Source organism: Ceratotherium simum, chromosome 10 (genome assembly GCF_057802395.1).
Source record: "Ceratotherium simum simum isolate JZ-2026a chromosome 10, ASM5780239v1, whole genome shotgun sequence".
Classification (NCBI taxonomy): domain Eukaryota; kingdom Metazoa; phylum Chordata; class Mammalia; order Perissodactyla; family Rhinocerotidae; genus Ceratotherium; species Ceratotherium simum.
In genome coordinates this window covers 63,068,644-63,089,443 of record NC_141909.1, presented here as the reverse complement: position 1 = coordinate 63,089,443, position 20,800 = coordinate 63,068,644, and the positions used below count along the sequence as shown (strand labels likewise).

Here is a 20,800-nt window from a genome sequence, read left to right as displayed (position 1 = left end):
GCTGTGTTTAACAGAATCCCACCTCCTATAAGCTAGTTGGGGTTATAAATAGCAAAAGAAATTTTTCACATACAAAAACAAGCAAGTGTGGGAGATCAAGATTTGGCCACCCTGAAATCTATCTCTTTACCTTGGTTGTTTTCTCTGAGGGACATTTGACCTCCCCCACTAACTGCCTAAAGAATTTGACATGGTGGCTCCTTCCTGAAACAGATCTATCTGATGGCTGTAAAGATAATGTAGGATAGAGGTTACAATAAGAAAGGCACCAACAAGCCCATCTTATCGGAAGTTCTGTCTCTCTGGCCACATTCTCTAGATGGCCCTGCGAGGAGTTGCCAGACAATCATTTACATTTATAAGGGAAATCTCCATTTATAAAGGTATCTCCCTCTCTGTTTTGGGAAGGGGGGGGGATGGCCTCATTTCTAGAGGCTTATCAATGTGGAAGGTGAGGCCTTAAATCTGCATAATAACCTTACTCTTGTTTACTGTGCTTTAGTGGTAATCTCCTGTAACTGACTCCCCCACCCCCAAAATCCTCCTTTGTCATTGGCTGAACATGGTATTTAAGATGAAAATTTCTGCTATTGTGTTGAGAAACGCAGTGTCCCTGCTTTCTCCCATGTATACATGTTATTAAACTTGGTATTATTTTCTCCTGCTAACCTGTCTTGTTAATTATTTGGCCAGCCAGAAGAACCTTAAAAAAAAGGGCAGAGGGAGATTCTCCCTCTTCCCCCAACAGTTTTGGCGTGGTCGCCAGGAGCCACACTGGCTGGCAAGTTGCCTTCTCTGGCTGGAAGACCTGCCTTCTCCCTGGACTACTGCAGATGATGAGATACGGGAACGCCTGACGAAAGCCGGCGAAAAGGTAAGACTTCTTACCACGTCAGCCTCCCGGAATCTCTATCTGCGGAGTCCTGCGGAAGGAAATGGTGAAAATTTTTTCTCTTTCTAAATTTAGATTGGCAGGAGAAAATATTTGGGAAACTAGTTTCTTGGGCTTTTAGTGACTCTTGGTTTAAATTTGGTAGAGTACTCTTGGTTTTGATCTTGATCCCTTTTCCTCCCAGAGTAGTCTCTGTCTTGTTCTGTGTCCTGAAAAAACTTGGCTTTGTGACCAGTGAGAATATTCTCCTTGGTCTCCACCATAGGAAAGATGCATTTACTGGGCTGCACCTTGGTGGCCAGTCGAGTAGACTGGGGTTCCGAACTGTCTCTTTGTCCGGCTGTGCCAAGCTCTCAGGGGAGTTTGTCATAAAGGGCCCAGTCCATAAGGGCTTTTGTCGTCTTAACCTTTGTTGCTTGTTAGTGCTGGAAAAATCCCATTCCAGTATCACCTGCCCGGTATCACAGATTAGCGGGTCTGTGACTAGAGGCGTCCCACACTATTGTGGGAGACCGGAGACACCATCCTTACCATCTGTGCAACCAAGGTCTTTACTTTCTCTAAATATCTTTGAGAGTAAATTCTGTAGATCATGGGGGCTACATCATCTGCGCCCTTACCAGGGACGCCTCTTGCGTCCATGGTAAAGATTTATTCTAAGCGTAGAAAGTTACCTCCGGGTCTTTCCTTAAAAAGGCTTATTAGGTCGAGTCACTATTAGAATAAATATACAAATGAAGATCCTACTCGTCAATGGCCAGACGACGGAGCCTTTAAATTGGAAAAACTTCTAAATTGGGGAAAAAAATTGTTTTGAGAGCTAAAAAAAGGCCAGAAAAAGGAAAGAAAAAATTTGACTAGCCTTAAAACCTTGACTCAGGTTACAATTGAATTGAAAACATATAAAAGTGTAAGTCTTGATAAGATTATAAAGGTTAGAATGTTTGAGCTAATTCTATATAAAGAGGTTACATCAACTTTGCCTGAGTATGTTTTAAAATGTCTGACTGGGAATGCTTCCCTTGTCCAAAATTAAAAGACCAAGACCTATTGATAAAAATCTTAATGATAACTATGTTTAAAGGTATAAGAGGTGATAAAATTTACATAAAATTTTGTAGGAAAAAAACTGATGTTATTTTTATTACAAAACTGGTTAACAAAAATAGTGTCGGGGGAAGAGGGAGAATCTCCCTCTGCCCTTTCCCTTAAGGTTCTTCTGGCTGGCCAAATAATCAACAAGACAGGTTATCAGGAGAAAATAATACCAAGTTTAATAACATGTATACATGGGAGAAAGCAGGGACACTGCGTTTCTCAACACAATAGCAGAAATTCTCGTCTTAAATATCATTTTCAGCCAATGACAAAGGAGGATTTGGGGGTGGGGGGAGTCAGTTACAGGAGATTACCACTAAAGCACAGTAAACAAGAGTAAGGTTTATTATACAGCCCCAAGGCCTCATCTTCCACATTGATAAGTTACTAGAAATGAGCTCACCCCCCCTTTTTCTCAATACAGAGAGGGAGATACCTTTACAAATGGAGACTTCCCTTGTAAATGATTGTCTGACAACTCCTCGCAGGGCCATCCAAAGAATGTGGCCAGAGAGACAGAACTCCCGATAAGATGGGCTTGTTGGTGCCTTTTCTATTGTAACCTCTATCCTAAATTATCTTTTATAACAGTCATGATAATAACCCCTTCCTAAAACAGATTTTTTGGTTTTAAATTCTTTAGGCAGTTTGGGAGGGGAAACTCAAATATTTTTCCTGAGCTCTCTGAGTCCTTATTGTCTTCAGCTCGAAATAATCCGCATACCAGAGTGGTGCTTCCTGGGGCAGCTTGCCCTGAGCACCATCAATAGTAATTTAAATGATGGCTAATTTTATCTAAAGTCTTATGAAGTCTTGTAGGCAATCTAAATAATTATTGGGAATAAGTAACTAAATAGTTGTGAAAAAGATAAATGTTAGATAGACTTTAAACAAAAATTATGTGTTATGGTGGTTACAGCTTCCAAACTCTTTTTGGTGACTTAAAACTTTAGAGTTTTGCTAAATTTTATGATAAAAATTCAATTGAGTATCTAGATCGTTTCCAAATAACATAAGATATTAGACATTGATTGCTAAATGTACGTTTGTCTACTTTTGGCTTTTCATTACAGGAAAACTAAAAGGTGTTTTGGGTCTATTGGTAAACATGTGTTTTATTAAAAGATTGTACTATAACATATTTCTAAAAGTTATAAAGTGTTCATAAATTTTCCAAGCCACAAGATACTAATATAATTAATTGTTTACTTAGTTTTTACTTACAAATTAAGGTTCCAAGGGTTAAAATTCCTAATTAATATAGATGATTAAAGCTACTAAAAAAATTTAAAAAAACATGTCTGTGTAAAAGGAAAGTTATAGGTTTGTAGAAGAGGAATTCTGGAAAAGGAGTTTTTGCATGGTCAAGTTGGCTAAGATTAAAATAAATTTAATTAAATAAATGAGTTTTAATATCAGAAGTAAGCTGGTACAAAATTATAATTTGGTCTTATTTCTCTTAAAAGGATAATTTTCTTGAACTTGATAAAGAGGTTATAAAAGATTTTTCTTTACCTTTGAGTAAGTCTACCTAAAAAAAAACCTATTAAAATAATTTCCTGTGTTCAAAAGACTAAAGTCTCTCTATTAAGGCTTTTTAGACTGTTAATGCTCTGTTTGCTTTGACTTTTTATATTTTTGACAAGCTCCCCAAAATTCATATCTTAAATAAAGTCTTTTTACTTTTTTTCTTTGAAAATTTTCAAAGAGCCCTGAAACTTCTCAAAAAAATTTGCTCTCTTCCTATAAAGAAGAAGATACTAAACTTATTAGGCTTATTCAGTATGTTAAACTACGTGAGAAGCATTGTCAGACAAGTGATGATAAGCCTGCTTAGGTGGTATTATGTGGGTAAATGTTATTGATATAGGTGTTTTAAAATTGTATAACATTACTAAAATGCTGATCTGTCCTGATTATCAGTCATAATTCTGGTTATTATTATTTTAAAGTGTTATATGTCACAAAATTAACCAAATCTCTTTCTCAATTGCCATTTTGAGGTCTTGTTGTTTACAGACATTTCTTTTTTTTTTTTTTTTTTTTATTTTATTTTTTCCCCCCAAAGCCCCAGTGGATAGTTGTGTGTCGTAGCTGCACATCCTTCTAGTTGCTGCATGTGGGACTCGGCCTCAGGATGAACGGAGAAGTGGTGCCTCGATGCGCACCCAGGATCCGAACCCGGGCCGCCAGCATCGCAGCGCGCACACTTAACCACCAAGCCACAGGGCTGGCCCAGTTTACAGACATTTCTTTGCTCTAATGCTTTTGCAAAATGTTTCAACTTCAAAAAAATTCATGGAAAAGACTCTGACATTTACACTAAAATACAGGCTTCTGATAAACCTTTTGATCATAAAACTGAACTTCTTAAGAAACTACAAAAATCTGATAGAGAGACTGATAACTTCATAAAGCTGCTAACAAAAAGGTTGGGATCAAGAATAGATTACACACAGGGCCGGCCCTGTGGCTTAGCGGTTAAGTGCACGTGCTCCACTGCTGGCGGCCCGGGTTCGGATCCCGGGCGCCCGACACACCGTTTGTCTGGCCATGCTGAGGCCGTGTCCCACATACAGCAACTAGAAGGATGTGCAGCTATGACATACAACTATCTACTGGGGCTTTGGGGAAAAAATAAATAAATAAAATTATTAAAAAAAAAAAAGAATAGATTACACAGGACTGAATAAACTGATAAAGATAATTATAATTTTTATAATTTTTCGTTTAAAGTATTGCTAAATTTTTAATGTTTTCTTTTCTCAGATTTAAAGAAAACTTTTTCTCTTTTCTCCTGAGCTAGCTATGACTTATAGCAATTTGGTAAATGATACTTTTGTAAATAAAATTAAAATATTTATCTTTTTCTCTCTATCTGATCCCTCAAATTTGAAAACTCTTAGTGAGTAAATATTGTTGTTTTCATGGCAATATAGTTATTTACATAAGTTCAATAAAAATCTGTTCTCCTTATAACAGGACAAAATTAAAAACACTGGTTATATTACCAAGGCTGTGACTAGAACATCATATTTGCGATATAACCATACAGCTTTTGAAGAATAAAAATTAGACTTTATAGAATAAAGCCACATAAAAATATTGGCCTGGTACCTTTATGTTCCAAGCAGCACGTACCAAGATAAATAAAAAATGTCACTTATCTGGCAGGTACAAGGAACCTCAAAATATTTTGGGAGAACCTTGGAAGAGAGGAATTCACCCAAATCTGTAGGTATTACAGGCAAAGTCTGATGACAAAATCCTTGGCTTGGCTTTCCTGGCCTAGAGAGGCCTTTAAAGTTCAATCTGAGATTCCTTATAAAAAGTTCCAACAAAACAGATTTAAAAGAGCCTATGTGATCAATTGCTATTCTTGCTGTACTTATGTAAATAATTGGGCCAACTCTATTAGAACTAGACTTATTTTGCAAACTAGTTAGTTTTAATTTGGCTATCTTAATGAAAATGAGGGTGATTTTAGAGAAAAAAATTATATTTCAGTAAAAACTATAGTATACATTTGCAGATATTAGATCCTAGTTTTGTTAATTGTCTTTTGAGGTTTTTGTTTTATATCTGTTAACTAGACTAGATCCTGATTTCTTCTAGTCTCCTAAAATATCTGACTACAGATATCCAAACTAACGTTTTTGATTTTTTCCATCATTTTCATTTAAAATCACTAAAAACTAAACCTGTCCTTTTTCCTGAAGCCTTACAAACTAAAGCCGATGGACTTGATATAAACCGGCGAGATTCCCTGATGACATCATCAGGGACATTTAAACTGCAAAAGATGCTTTGATGCTGACATCTAAAACCTTAACTGGCTGTCCTCTAAACTCAAAAACTACTTTACAACTTGCTCCAACCATTAACCTTGTTTTTCTTTTGTTTACATAAAAATACTTCTATTAAATACTTAATTGCTTGCTTCCACAATATAGACATAACCTTGAGAGCCCACCTGCATCACCACCTTCTAAAATAAACTTAATTAAACTGATCTATTATCAGGACTAAAAAAATGTGTTCAGTGAGATAAAACAATCTATCAACTCAGCTTCTGGACTATGAAACTTCTTTAAGTTTCAAAAAGACTGAAACTTTTAGTTTCAAAGGTGGGACTGTGGGAGATCAAGATTTGGCCACCCTGAAATCTATCTCTTTACCTTGGTTGTTTTCTCTAGGGACATTTGACCTCCCCCACTAACTGCCTAAAAAATTTGACATGGTGGCTCCTTCTTGAAACAGATCTATCATGATGGCTGTAAAGATAACGTAGGATAGAGGTTACAATAAAAAAGGCACCAACAAGCCCATCTTATCGGAAGATCTGTCTCTCTGGCCACATTCTCTGGATGGTCCTTCGAGGAGTTGCCAGACAATCATTTACATTTATAAGGAAAATCTCCATGTATAAAGGTATCTCCCTCTCTGTTTTGGGAAGGGCGGGGATGGCCTCATTTCTAGAGGCTTATCAATGTAGAAGGTGAGGCCTTAAATCTGCATAATAACCTTACTCTTGTTTACTGTGCTTTAGTGGTAATCTCCTGTAACTGACTCCCCCCACACCCAAAATCCTCCTTTGTCATTGGCTAAACATGGTATTTAAGATAAAAATTTCTGCTATTGTGTTGAGAAACACAGTGTCCCTGCTTTCTCCCATGTATACATGTTATTAAACTTGGTATTATTTTCTCCTGCTAACCTGTCTTGTTAATTATTTGGCCAGCCATAAAAACCTTAAAAAAAAGGGCAGAGGGAGATTCTCCCTCTTCCCCTGACACAAGCAAACAAACAAAACCCTTTAATGGTTCCCCAATCCCAACTATAAATTTAGACATCTAAAAGTGATTTTCCAGACCCTCCATTATCTGCTTTCTCATCACCTATTACTTCCCAAAACATCCTCTCCATTCCATCACATTCCATTTAAAAAGCCACTTTGGAGTCAATGATTCAGATTTATAAATGAGGATATAGAACAACCAATTTGACAGTAAATAATAACATAAATGCAAATGACATGAAAATAAGTTAACTGGGTGTTAACCAAAACATGAACAGAATAATCTCGGTAATGTGTGTAAGTCCGTATACATATAATGATAATTAAGAACCTAACAGAATTTCTGGTACTCACAGTTAAGCCTGGTTTCAAACTGGTGAAATGTGTGCTAAGGAAATGACTTCACGACTCCCTGAATCCCTTGCTTGAGGACCTCTTGCTAGACCACCAGTGGCCAACAGTGGTCTACTGACCACACTTCAAGGGAAAATCCAAGAGGAACAATTAAAATGGAAAATGATTTGAGAAGAGGTCAAGGAAGAGTCTAGGGAGGATGTGGCAAATGTTCCAGAAGCCAAGAGGCCAATGCTCTGACAAATGGTTCCTGTTCACCTTCTGGCTCTTCTTTCCTAGGGTATCCCTGGGAGAGCTACAAAGAACAAACTAGGAGGAGGGTACAGGGCTGAGGATGAAAAAGAGGTAGGCAGAAAAGCCCCAACTTGTAAAAAGAGATCTGCACTAGGAAGCAGCAGCCAGCTGACCAGGGGTAGACAGTGAAAAGTAGCTAGAATAGAATTGCCTTGGGCTGAAGATTCAAGATGGTGGAAGGGCAGAGGAGAAGGTAGGTGGCTTTGGTTCTGGAGTTGGGGTCCAAATGGATCTTTTCATCTGAGGAGGAAGGACAGCTGTCTACCACAGGTCTCATACGTAGGGGGCTTCAGCAGGGGTGTCCCGGGGTGTTTTCCACAGACAAGTGCGAGCTGAGCCTTACCAGGATATCGTATTTGGGCAGTGGGGATGGGTGTGGTCACCCCCAGGTCAGCAGCTCCTGCAAGGAGGTTCTTTCCTTCCAATTTTCTGTCCCCAGCCAGACCTCGCACAGCCACAAACTCCTGTAACCCTGAGCCAGGTCTAGCCCCTGGGGACATAAAGGGTCAAGAAATAATCCCTGGGCCAGGTCAGAATTTGGTTGACATTCTACCAGATTTGAGAGAGACAGGTGTGGCAAGGGGCTTGCCATCAGAACCAGGTCATTCACTGATGACAGTACTTGAGAAATAAGGAGTATGTTAAGCCTACCTTAACTTTCTTTCTTCTTTTTTTTTTTTTTATATAGTTAAAGTACAACTTCTTATTTATTTATTTATTTATTCCTCCAAAGCCCTAGTAGATAGTTGTATGTCACAGCTGCACATCCTTCCAGTTGCTGTATGTGGGACGCGGCCTCAGCGTGGCCGGAGAAGCAGTGCATCGGTGCGTGCCCGGGATCCGAACCCGGGCTGCCAGCAACGGAGTGCGCGCACTTAACTGATAAGCCACAGGGCCAGACCTACCTTAACTTTCTATGCAGCTAAAGAATACACATCTGTCTGTTGGAAGAGCTTTCTGCCTCAGCTGCTTTAAGGGAAAGGCATCTGAGAGTGGCTACTGAATGGGGCATTTTAACTTAGCTGAAGAAAGCTTGGGTTCTGGAGCAGAGATGACCTGGGTTCAAATCCCCATTCCACCTCTTACTGGTTGTGTCACCTTCAGCTCCCTGTGCCTCAGTTTCCTCATTTGTAATTGAAACTAATACCAGTGCCACCTCACTGGGTTGTTGTGAGGAATAATTGAGATATAAAACGGTGTACAGCACTTAGTACAGTGCTTAAAGCAGAATCAACTGTCAACCAACATTAATGATTCTTCTCTCTGCTCAAGGCTTTGCTGGGGTCTTCCTTCTGCATTGATTAGGGAAATATGGATCTAGAACTAGTTAAACCAGCATCTCATTTTGTTGCTAAGCAACCAGCTCTGAGTTCTGCAAAAGTGCAGCTTGGTGCACAGTGACCCCCCTAGCAATTGAGCCCCAATCAGGCTGCTGCTAAGTATTGTTTTATATTACTTAAAAGCTCATTTCAAATTGTGGTGGAGGAGGGAGGAAGGCACAGACAGCACAGTCGTAAAGCATGGACAAAACCAGCCCTTCTGGCTGGAGGAGCTCACAACAGGTGAAAAAAATAAGAAAACAAGTGGTGATAGCGTGCTTGCACCCTCCTGCAGGAGTGAGAGGAGGCACCCATATGGGTCCGCCCCTCTCTGGGGTTAAAGCGATTATCATCCATCTTCAGAGTGGCATCCTCCATAGCTCAAGGAGGTATCTCTCCTTCACCCCGATTTGGGTCTGAGGTTGCATGGCCTGGGTGTAGACCTGGATGTGGGTTACAAGTTGAGAAGGGGCAGAGCTGGAAGCATCTACAGTGGTCCCAAACTCCTTCCCTCAAGGAAGTCAGGGGTCACCAGTCACCGACTTCGGGGGGCCCATTCTCCCCCCAAACATTCCTTCCTTCATCCGTATCATTAAACATGTATTAAGTACTAAGTGCCCAAGATTTGCTAGGCGCTGAGATTAAAGCCTAAAGCAAGACAATTACTCTCCATCTTGTCCTGGTTCTTAGTTAAAAACAAAAACAAAACAAAACAGGATCCGCTGTAGCTAGTTTGTCAGACAAGGTATTTATTGAAAGGTGTTAGGTAGCTCACAGAATTTTCCCAGGAGCCAGAGTATTGGGGTTGGTGGCTACACAGCTAGGAACACTGCCCAGGATACAGTTCTAGATTGCTCCAGAGGAGCCCCTATGGCCCTTGCAGCCAGGCTTGGGCTCTGCGGCCCACACCGCTGTCCCAGGCAGGATCCCTCTGCCAGGGCCTCTGCCTGTGCTGCCTCTATGAGTTCGATTTCCCGCCATACTCACACAGTGACTTCTGCCTGGCATCTTTTTCTTCACTGAAGTCTGGCATGGATGCATGTGATTGGTGGAGCCTGGGTCACAGGTCTGAGCCCTGGCTGCAAGGGAGGCTGGGAAATAAATTTCTGACCTTCGCTTATGAGGTGGGAAATGCCCCAAACATAAGAGGGTATTCCAAAGGTGCTGGTCAGCCACAAAGCCTTCAGATATTCCCTGCAATGCCTCTGCCCTCTTAACATTTACAGTCTACTGGAGGATTCAGGCAAATAAACGGGAGAGGACAGCCCAGTGTGACCAATGCTGTGCCAGGGGAAGTACAGGTGTGAGAGGGACCACAGAAGGGTCCTCCACCCAGATGAAGGGGTCAGGGAAGGCAACTCAGTGCAAACGATACTAGGCTGATACTTTAAGGATGAATGTGAGACCATCAATCAAGGTGAAGGCTGAGGGAAGAACACTCCTGATTAAAGAGAACACTCCTGATTACAGGAATGACAGGAGCAAAGGTCTGGTGTCGCTAGGGAGCTCACGTTCAGGGAAGGAGAGATGTTCTGTGGGGCTGGAGAAGGGATGGAGGCGACGGATGCTGGAGTGTGAGAAACGTTGCTCTAAATAGTATGCTTATGTTGCTGCTTTTTGAATTTTCAGTGTTAGGCATTATTTACAGACTTCCCACCAAAAAAAAAAACAAAAACGCAGGTGTCTCATCCTCCCTCTCATTCTAATACTGTGTATTGTAATTTTGGTTAGATCGTAATCAGCATTTATAGTTATATAACTATGTAAATGCTATTCATAGCTGAGTATGTAGTATACCACAGCTATTTTTCGCTTTCTTCACAAGTCTTTACTTTACATTAATATATAACTATTGTTTTTTCCCAGTGGCTTAGTTTACTCTATACTTACCGCTTATTCACCTCAGACTCTTCCCCAGCAGTGTTAATTTCCTCTCAATACACGCTTTCACTTTAAGTATCCCACTAGTTTCATCTCCTGAAGAAGTCTTTTTTAACACTTGCAGACCTGCTCCCGTCTGGACTGGGATCATGTCTGGGCCTGGGCCACAGCTGTCGCCTTGGGGTCTCCCTCCCCCCAACCCTTGTGTTGGATCTTGTTTCCTGGATCCCACATCTCCCCCTGTCTCACTTAACTCCCTCATTTTGGTGGAGCTTCTCAGAAAAAGATGTATTAGTGGTAAATTGGGAGCCTGTGCACCTGGAAATGCCTTCATTCTGCATCAATCACTCTTGATTGATATTTTGGCTGAGTATAGAACTTGTGGTTGGAAATAATCTCTCTCAGACTGTTGAAGTCATTGTTCTATTGTCCTCTCTTGTGCCATTGTGGTGGTGTTGAGAAATTTGAAGCTGTTCTGATTTCTGGTCTTTAGTATGTTACTTTCCCTCTCTCTCCCTCCCTCCTTCTCTTCCTCTCAGATTTTGAGATCTTCTCTCTCTTTTTTTTAATTGATACTGGTTAAATAACTTTTTTATTTTTTTCCCCAGTTTTATTGAGATATAATTGACATACATCGCTGAATAAGTTTAAGGTATACAGCATAAAGTTTTGACTTACATATATTGTGAAATGAATACCACAATAAGTTTAGTTAGCATGCATCATCTCATATAGATACAATAAAAAGAAAAAGCAAAAAAAATTTTCTTTCCTTGTGATGAGAACTCCTAGGATTTACTCTCTTAACAACTTTCCTATATGTCATACAGCAGTGTTAGCTATAGTCATCATGTTGTACCTTACATCCCTAGTGCTTAATTCTCTGGTAACTGGAAGCTTGTACCTTTTGACCACCTTCTTCTAGTTCCCCCTCCCCCCAACCCCCGCCTCTGGTAACCACAAATTTTATCTCTTTTTCTATGAGTTTTGTTTTTTTGTTTTTTTAGATTTCACATATAAGTGAGATCATACAGTATTAGTCTTTCTCTGTCTGACTTATTTCACTTAGCATAATGCCCTCAAGTTCCATCCATGTTGTCGCAAAAGGCAGAATTTCCTCGTTTTTTATGGCTGAGTAATATTCCTCTGTGTGTGTGTGTGCGTGTGTATCACAACTTCTTTATTCATTCATCCATTGATGGACACTTAGGTCATTTCCATGCCTTGGCTGTTGTAAATAATGCTGCTGTGAACATGGAGGTACAGATATCTTTTCAAATTGGTGTTTTTTTTTCCTGTGGGTATATTCCCAGAAGTGGAATTGCTGGATCATAAGGTAGTTCTGTTTTTAATTTTCTGAGGATCCTCCATACTGTTTTCCATAGTGGTTGCTCCAATTTACAATCCCACCAACAGTGCACAAGGGTTCCCTTTTCTCCACATCCTCACCAACACTTATTATTTCTTATCTTTTTGAAGATGGCCATTCTTTTTTTTTTTTAAGTTGTTCATATTTTATTTTTATTTTATTTTATTTTATTTTTTTATTGCTAGGATCTTCTCTTTGCCCCCAGTGTTCTGAAATTCCACAGTGATATACAGTCATGTGCTGCATAATGATGTTTCAGTCAATGACGGACCACATATACAAGGGTGGACCCGTAAGATTAGTACCATATAGCCTAGGTGTGTAGTAGGCTATACCATCTTGGTTTGTGTAAGTACACTCTGTGATGTTTCCACAATGACAGACTCGGCTAACAGTGCATTTCTCAGAGAGCATACCCATCGTTAAGCAACACATGACTATATGCTGGTTGGATCTATTTTCATCCACTTTTCTGGATACTTGTGGGCCTTTTCAATCTGCAAACTTGTGTTCCAGGACATAAGCTTGAATTATTTCTTTGATAATTTCTTCCCCTACATTCTTTTTCTTTTCTTTTTGGGTCTCATTATTTGGAGAATGGAAGTCCTGGACTGGGCCTCTTTTTTTTTTTTAATTTCCTCTGATCTATTTTCTTGTCTTTTTGCTCATCTTTCTCAGAGAATTCTTCAATTTTGTCTTCCAATCCACTTCTTGAACTTTTCATTCCTGCTATGTCATATTGCTAATCACACTTTTTTGATTTTCTGACTGTGGCTAGCATTTTGTTCTTGTTTCAGAGATGCAATATATTCTCTTATTTCTCTAAAGATACTAATGGTAATTTATCTTTTTGAAACTTTTCTCTCCCTGCATATTCTCTATTTCCTCCAAGTTACAGTTATCTATTAATTTTAGCCTATGTCATAGTAGAGGCTCTCCTCAAGTGCCTGGTGATCCTTGGACATCTGCTCATTTAAGGGGGCAATAAAGAGGTGATTGGAAGCTCTGTGTGCCCAGGTGAGTCCCCAGTGTTACACTTTTAGGCTTACTCTCCTGGACTTGTTGAATTCCCCAGAGAAGACTTTTCCAGTCTCCTGCCTAAAAGGGACAAGCTTGGCTACCAGCAGTCTGGGAGCTCAGTGGGGGAAAAAAGGTGGTGTGTGTGTGTGTGTGTGATTATTAATCTATTGCTGCATAACCAATTACTCCAAAACCTCATAATTAAAAAAAATTATTATCTCACAATTTCTGTGGGTTAGAAACTCAAGGACAGCTTAGCTGAGCAGTCACTCACAAATTTACAATGAGACGTGGGTCAGGTACAGTCATCTACCTGGGTCTGGAGGTTCTGCTTCCAAAGTGGCTCACTCACATTCCTGGCAAGCAATGCTAGTTGTCAGCAGGAGGCCTCACTTCCTCCCCATGTGTCCTCATTCATGGCAGCTGCCTTCTCCCAGAGTGAATGATTCAAGAGACAACAAGGCAGAAGCCATAATATCTTTTATGACCTAGTCTCAGAAGTCATGCTCTGTCATTGTCCACAATACCCTATTTGTTCTATTGGTTACACTGATCAGCCCTATTCAGTGTGTGAGGGGCTACCCCAGGGTGTGCATGCCAGGAGGGGAGAATCACTAGGAGCCATGGCTAGAGTGGGGTGGGATGGGGTGTCTCAATACTTTCTTTCAGTGTACATTGTTACTTTTTAGCCATTTTTAGCAAGGTATCACCGTCTTCAGCTACATCTGATCTCTCTAGTTCAAGGACCCTAAGTTTTGTCCTCTCCAAAGAATAAATTCCCAATCTTCTGCAAAATGGAGGAACAGCACCCTCCTGGCTGCACTGAGTCGGGAAGAGGGCCTAGGAGTTTGCTTCTTAAAAAGATTTTCATCTGGTCTTCTTGTCATTAGCTCCACCTTTACCTATGTTCAAGAAGCATCTGGCCTGCTACTCTCGAGTCTGGGGGAGGGGGTGGCTCTGCAGTATAAATTGGGTTGGTTTTTGGCTTTCGCCACTGCCAGTTTAAAATTCAGCTTTGTTTCTGCTGAGTCAGTTCCACTCATCCATCTGCTTTTCTGCTTTCAAAGTTTTGTTACTATTGGCTTCTCTCCTATTCTCTTTGTTCTTGTGGATTTATGTCTTTTTAACAATCTCTTGGGCCGGCCCCGTGGCTTGGTGGTTAAGTGCACGCGCTCTGATGCTGGCAGCCCGGGTTCGGATCCCGGGCGCGCACCGAGGCACCACTTCTCCGTCCATCCTGAGGCTGAGTCCCACATACAGCAACTAGAAGGATGTGCAGCTATGACATACGACTATCTACTGGGGCTTTGGGGGAAAAAATAAATAAATAAAATCTTTAAAAAAACAAAAACAAAACAAAAAAAAAACAATCTCTTTACCGTGTTTTATTGGGATTTAGGGAAGGAGTAGAAGCTGGTGCATGCATTTCTTTTGTAATCTTTAACTGGACATAAAGCTTCTGAAATGAGTCTAAAGGACCTATTTTGAAAGCCAAAAACTGAATAAAGATGTTTTCTTTCTATGTGCATTTTTAATCTATCCTAAGAAAATGGATGACCCTGGTTAAACAGGAAGAAAGTCACATACAAAAATAAAAAATAAAAAAATTTTATGCATTCCAAAATATTGTCTAACCACAGTGACATTATCCTCCTAGTCAGAAAGGGCATCAGGTAAAAGAAAGTAACTGAAGCAATAAAAATCATGCTATCGACCCAAGTATGTTGACTGTTCTCCTTGCATTGAGCCAACAATACTCCTTCACTGAATCTCGTTGCTGAAACTCCACCATGAAGGACAGGGCATACTCCTATGTAAAGAAGTAAGTTGTATTGATTGATAGTGAAAACTCACTACCTCTTATCTCAGGTTGTCCTAGTTGAGAAACCAGTGTTTTTCAAATGGAGCAAAATTGTCTCCCTTAGAATGTTTGGAAACGGGTTGGGTAATTTTTGGTTGTCATCAAAGACTGGGAAGCATTGCAGGGGCCAGAAATGCTGAATGTCCTGAAAGGCTTAGAAAATACTGTACAATGAAGAATTGTCCAATCCTAAATGTCAAAGGCACTCTTTGAGAAACATTGCATAAGAAGGTCCCTTCAATGGAGCATGAAATTATTAATACAATAACTAATCCTCTGAGTACTAGAGTTTGATTAGTTAAGTAATTGACTTGGTTCTATAGATATATAAAAAAATGTTAAAAGAAAATCTTGGCTGAAGCACCAGGAGACAATACATACCAAATTCCAGAAGAAGTGCTATACCAAATGCAGCATTTACCAAGGAAGTTTCCAAAAACTATTTGCATAAATCTTAAACCCTCACCCACATTGAAGGTATTAAAGAGCCAAGAGTAGGAAATTTCTGGAGAATTTTGAAAAATTTCTTTATAAAGAGCCTATACTGTGAATCTCCTCCCCTGCACCTCAACAACCAAAGGGAAAGAGACAGGGAGGGGCTACCTCCTACCTCAAGTCAGGAAAGAGAAAGGCTTTAAGGAGATCGCTGAGAGGCTTAAAATATGGCACCCAAAGGTTGGGTAATATGGTGGTCTGGTGACGAAGTTATGCCTGAGAAATCCAAAGGATGAGAGGCTGACTGAAGCAGCCAGTGGCATCAGAGTAGAGAGCTAAGGTTTGGAGAGTAACTGCACTCCAGAGTTTATCAAAGCCAAAGACAAATGAACTTATCCCTGTGGACCAGACATGCGCTTTGCAAAGGAAAGAGAGTCAGTGTCTTAGATCCTCTACAAGAGGGCCTTCTGGAGGGGTTAGGGGGTACCACTGATGGTTTAGGGCCACAGTAAGTACAATAAGCAACCAGCTGAATAGTTACATCCTATGCTCATGGACGGGAGGGCAGGTAAGGGGGCTCTTCCTCTTGATATGTTTGTGTGTGTGTGTGTGTAAGGGAGGGGAGGACTGTCACCAACGAACCACAAAATCTACCATAAGAGAAAGAAGCAACTTTAAACAACCCCCAGATCCAGAGAAGGTCAAAGCTGAACCTCCACCATAGGACGAGTCAAGGAAGAACTTTCCAGCTCTTCTTCTCTTCCCTCTATCCCTTTTACTTCAACCCTGGAAAGACTCAAGCCCAGGGTAAGTAAGGTGGAGAAGGAGGAGGAGAGCAAGGAGAGAAGATGGCTGCTTCCTCTCTTCATGCGGGGCTTCTGACTGCAGCACACTCAACTTGGGGGTTCAAAGCTTTGATTATTACATAGGAATGGAACATCTTTTTTAGTAATATATATTCATAATAAAAACTTTTATTTTTTTCTTAAAATGAAAAGAGCCTGTTTTATGCGTGAAGCTAGGAGTCCACTAGAGGTCACTTTTTCAACTAATTTCCCTTAAAAATGGAAAAATTCAGCCCTGATTCCTGTCATTTAATCTTTTTTACATGTCTTGTTTCCAATGTTGGAACCTTTGTTTGGGGAATGGAACATATTAATTGCTGAGTTGAGATTGTGTTTTTTAACTCAAAGTGACCAAGAGAAGCCATGGTGTCTACTTAAGTTTTTGTTTAGGGACAAGGGTAGAGCTAGCCCCATTGATAAATTTAAAGGGACAATGGGAAACAAAAATAAAATTGCTTTCTGATTACATCTCACAAATCACGCCTGTTTGAGGTGATGGTTACAGAGAATTCTTAACAACAGGAAATCTGATACTAGCACATAGGACCTTAGGAAATGACCCATCCTCCTCAGGACGGTGAGAAATAGCTTCATTGAGGCTAACGACATGACAATGGAGAGAGCAATAGATGAAGAAGAGTCAGACCTCAGTCATGACACAGCTCTACCCCTTAGCAGGGCCTTAGAAAGTCCCCACAATGAGCACAGTTTCTTCATCTACAAAATGAGGGAGTTCAGCTGGACAGCCAGTGGGATGTGCTTCCTATCTGAACTCTCACGTGAATCTAGGGATGGCCAGATGGAGAGACGTTGGGGGAGGTATTCCTTTTCCGGAGGTGATTTAAATCAGAGATGAGGTAAGATGTAATCTTTGGAGGTCTTCCTAGGAAACCCCACTATTGTTAGGCTGTACCATAAATGTGCCCCATTTAATGATCATTGTTTAGTAATGAGAGGATGGAGCTTCTCAGAAATCACCTCTTATTAAAGAATCAGTCAGTCCTTCCCTCCTTGGGCCTCTGCTCCTGAATAAAAGTGAGATATGAGGTTGTCTCCAGAGGTTTGATTGTGATGGGGTACCACACAGCGACTGAGAGCGAGCCTTTAGAGGTCTGCTGCCCGGGGGCGCACTGGATGGGTGCTGTATTAGTCAGGGTTCTCCAGAGAAACAGAACCAAGGAGAATATAATATATATGTGTGTGTGTGATTGGTTGATTTTTACTAATGAAAATGAGAAAACAACATTTGCATGCTTGTGAAGGGTTTTATGACTCATAAAGATTCCTGCGACTTGGGCATTAAAAATTTTTTTTTAATTTTTTATTTTTACCTTTGACCTCATTCACCCATTTCTTCTCTGCCCCCCACCTCTGGCAAATAATGCCTTCAAGGTCCATCCATGTTATGGCAAATGGCAAGATTTCATTCTTTTTAATGGCTAAATAATATTCCATTGGATATATATACATATTATAATTTCTTTATCCATTCATCCATTGATGGACACTTAGGTTGTTACCATATCTTGGCTATTGTCAATAATGTTGCAATGAACACGAGGGTACATGTATATCCTTTCCAGTTAGTGTTTTCATTTTCTTTGGATAAATACCCAGAAGTGGAATTGCTGGATCATATAGTAGTTCTATTTTCTTTTTTTTTTTTTTTAAAGATTTTATTTATTTTATTTTTTCCCCCCAAAGCCCCAGTAGATAGTTGTATGTCATAGCTGCACATCCTTCTAGTTGCTGTATGTGGGACTCGGCCTCAGGATGGACGGAGAAGTGGTGCCTCAATGCGCACCCGGGATCCGAACCTGGGCCACCAGCATTGCAGTGTGTGCACTTAACCACCAAGCCACAGGGCCGGCCCAGTAGTTCTATTTTCAATTATTTATTTATTTATGGTGAGGAAGATTGTCCTTGAGCTAACATCTGTGCCAATCTTCCTTTATTTTGTATGTGGGACACTGCCACAGCATGGCTTGATGAGCAATGTGTAGATCTGCATCCAGGATCTGAACCCGTGCATCCCGAGCCACCGAAGTGGAGCCTGCAAACTTAACCACTACACCATGGGGCCAGCCCCTATTTCCAATTTTTTGAGGAACCTCCATACTGTTTTCCACAGTGGCTGCACCAATTTACATTCCCACCAACAGTGTACAGGGCTCCTTTTTCTCCACATCCTCACCAATACTTACTTCTTGTCTTTTTGATATTGCCATTCTAACAACCATGAGGTAATATCTTATTGTGGTTTTGATTTGCATTTCCCTGATGATTAATGATGTTGAGCATCTTTTCATATACCTGTTGGCCATCTGTATGTCTTCTTTGGAAAAATGTCTGCTCAGATCTTCTGCCCATTTTTTTATCAGATTGTTTGTTTTTTTTGCTATTGAGTTGTATGAGTTCTTCATATATTTTGGATATTAGCCCCTTATCAGATACATGATTTGAAAATATTTTCTCCCATTCAGAAGTTGCCTTTTTATTTTGTTGATGGTTTCCTTTGCTGTGAAGAAACTTCTTAGTATGATGTAGTCCCACATATTTATTTTTTCTTTTGTTGCCTTTGCTTTTGGTATTAGATTCAAAAAAATCATAGCAAGACCTATGTCAAGGAGCTTACTGCCTTTGTTTTCTTCTAGGAGTTTTATGGTTTTACATCTTACTTGTCTTTAACCCATTTTGAGTTAATTTTTGTGTGTGGTATAAGATAGTGGTAGAATTTCATTCTTTTGCATGTGGCGGTCCAGTTTTCCCAATACCCTTTATTGAAGAGCCTGTCCTTTCCCCATTGTATGTTCTTGGCTCCTTTGTTGCAAACTAATTGACAATATATGCGTAGGTTTATTTCTAAGCTCTCTATTCTGTTCCATTGATCTGTGTGTATGTTTTTATGCTAATACTATAGTATTTTAATTACTATAGCTTTGTAATATAGTTTTAAATCAGGGAGTGTGATGCCTGCAGCTTTGTTCTTCATTTTTAAGATTGCTTTGGCTATTCAGGTTACATACAAATTTTGTGGTTCCATACAAGTTTCAGGATTATTTGTTCTATTTCTTTGAAAAATGACATTGGAATTACGACTGGGATTGGGTTGAATCTGTAGATTGCTTTGGGTAGTATGGACATTTTAATAATATCGGTTCTTCCAATCCATGAACACAGAATATCTTTCCATTTATTTGCATCTTTTTCAGTTTCTTTCATTAATGTCTTGTAGTTTTCAACATACAGGTCTTTCTCCTCCCTGTTTAAATTTATTCTTAGGCATTTTATTCTTTTTGATGCAATTGTAAATGGAATTATTTTCTTTATTTCTCTTTCTTATAGTTTGTTATTAGTGTATAGAAATGCAACAAATTTTTGTGTATTGATTTTGAATCCTGCAACTTTACTGAATTTATTAGTTCTAACAGTTTTTTGATGGAGTCTTTAGGGTTTCCTATATATAATATCATGTCATTTGCAAAGAGTGAGAGTTTTACTTCTTCCTTTCCAATTTGGATGTCTTTTTATTTCTTTTTCTTGCCTAATTGCTCTGGCTAGGACTTCTAACACCATGTTGAATAAAACTGGTGATAATGGGCATCCTTGTCTTGTTTCTGATCTTAAAGGAAAGGCTTTCAGCTTTTCACCCTTGAGTATGATATTAGCTGTGGGCTTGTCATATGTGGCCTTTATTATGTTGAGGTATATTCCCTCTATACCTACTTTGTTGAGAGTTTTTATCATAAATAGATGTTGAATTTTGTCAAATGTTTTTTTCTGCATCTATTGAGATGATCATATGATTTTTGTCCTTCATTTTGTTAATGTGGTGTATCACATTGACTGATTTTCAGATGTTGAACCTTCCTTGCATCCCTGGAATAAATCTCACTTGATCATGGTGTACAGTCCTTTTAACGTATTAGTGAATTTGGTTTGCTAATATTTTGTTGAGAATTTTTGCATCTGTTTATCAGGGATATTGGCCCATAATTTTCTTTTCTTGTGGCGTCCTCATCTGGTTTTGGTGTCAGTGTACTGCTGGCCTCATAAAATGGGTTTGGAAGAGTTCCCTCCTCTTCTATTTTTTGGAAGAGTTTGAGAAGCATTGGTATTAATTCTTCTTTGACTGTTTGGTAGAATTCATCAGTAAAGCCTTCTGGCCCTGGGCTTTTGCGATTCATTATAAGGAATTGGCTCACATGATTATGGAGGCTGAGAAGTCTCAAGATCTGCCGTCTGCAAGCTGGAGACCTAGGAAACCTGGTGGTGTAGTTCTAGTCTGAATCCGAGGACCTGAAAACCAAGGGAGCTGATGATATGAGTCCTAGTCCAAGGACAGGAGAAGATGGATGTCCAAGCTCTATCAGTCAGACAGGATAGAGCTTCCTCTGCTTGTTGTTCTATTCAGGCCCTAAAATCATCGGATGAGGCCCCACCCACATTGGGGAGGGTAATCTGCTTTACTGAGCCCATCAATTCAAATGCTAATCCCAACTGGAAACATCCTCACAGACACAAGCAGAAATAATATTTAACCAAATATCTGGGTACCCTGTGACCCAGTCAAGTTGACACATAAAGTTAACCATCACAGGTGCCCCTGAAACCTCTTTCTTTGAGTTTTGATC

The 20,800-nt window shown here is 39.9% G+C and overlaps 1 protein-coding gene across 5 annotated transcripts in view; it reads left to right on the top strand.

Annotated features, from left to right (window-relative positions):
- The first annotated feature begins 418 nt into the window (after nt 1-418).
- Nucleotides 419-20,800, top strand: part of LOC101405780 (transmembrane protein 272) — a 122,661-nt gene continuing 102,279 nt past the window's right edge. The window contains exon 1 of one of the 5 annotated variants that reach the window (XM_087436099.1): nt 419-874. The gene's annotated coding sequence lies outside the window, so the exon portion shown is untranslated. The remainder of the gene's footprint in view (nt 875-20,800) is intronic. The other 4 variants (XM_087436101.1, XM_087436100.1, XM_087436102.1 and 1 more) reach the window with 4 other exon arrangements.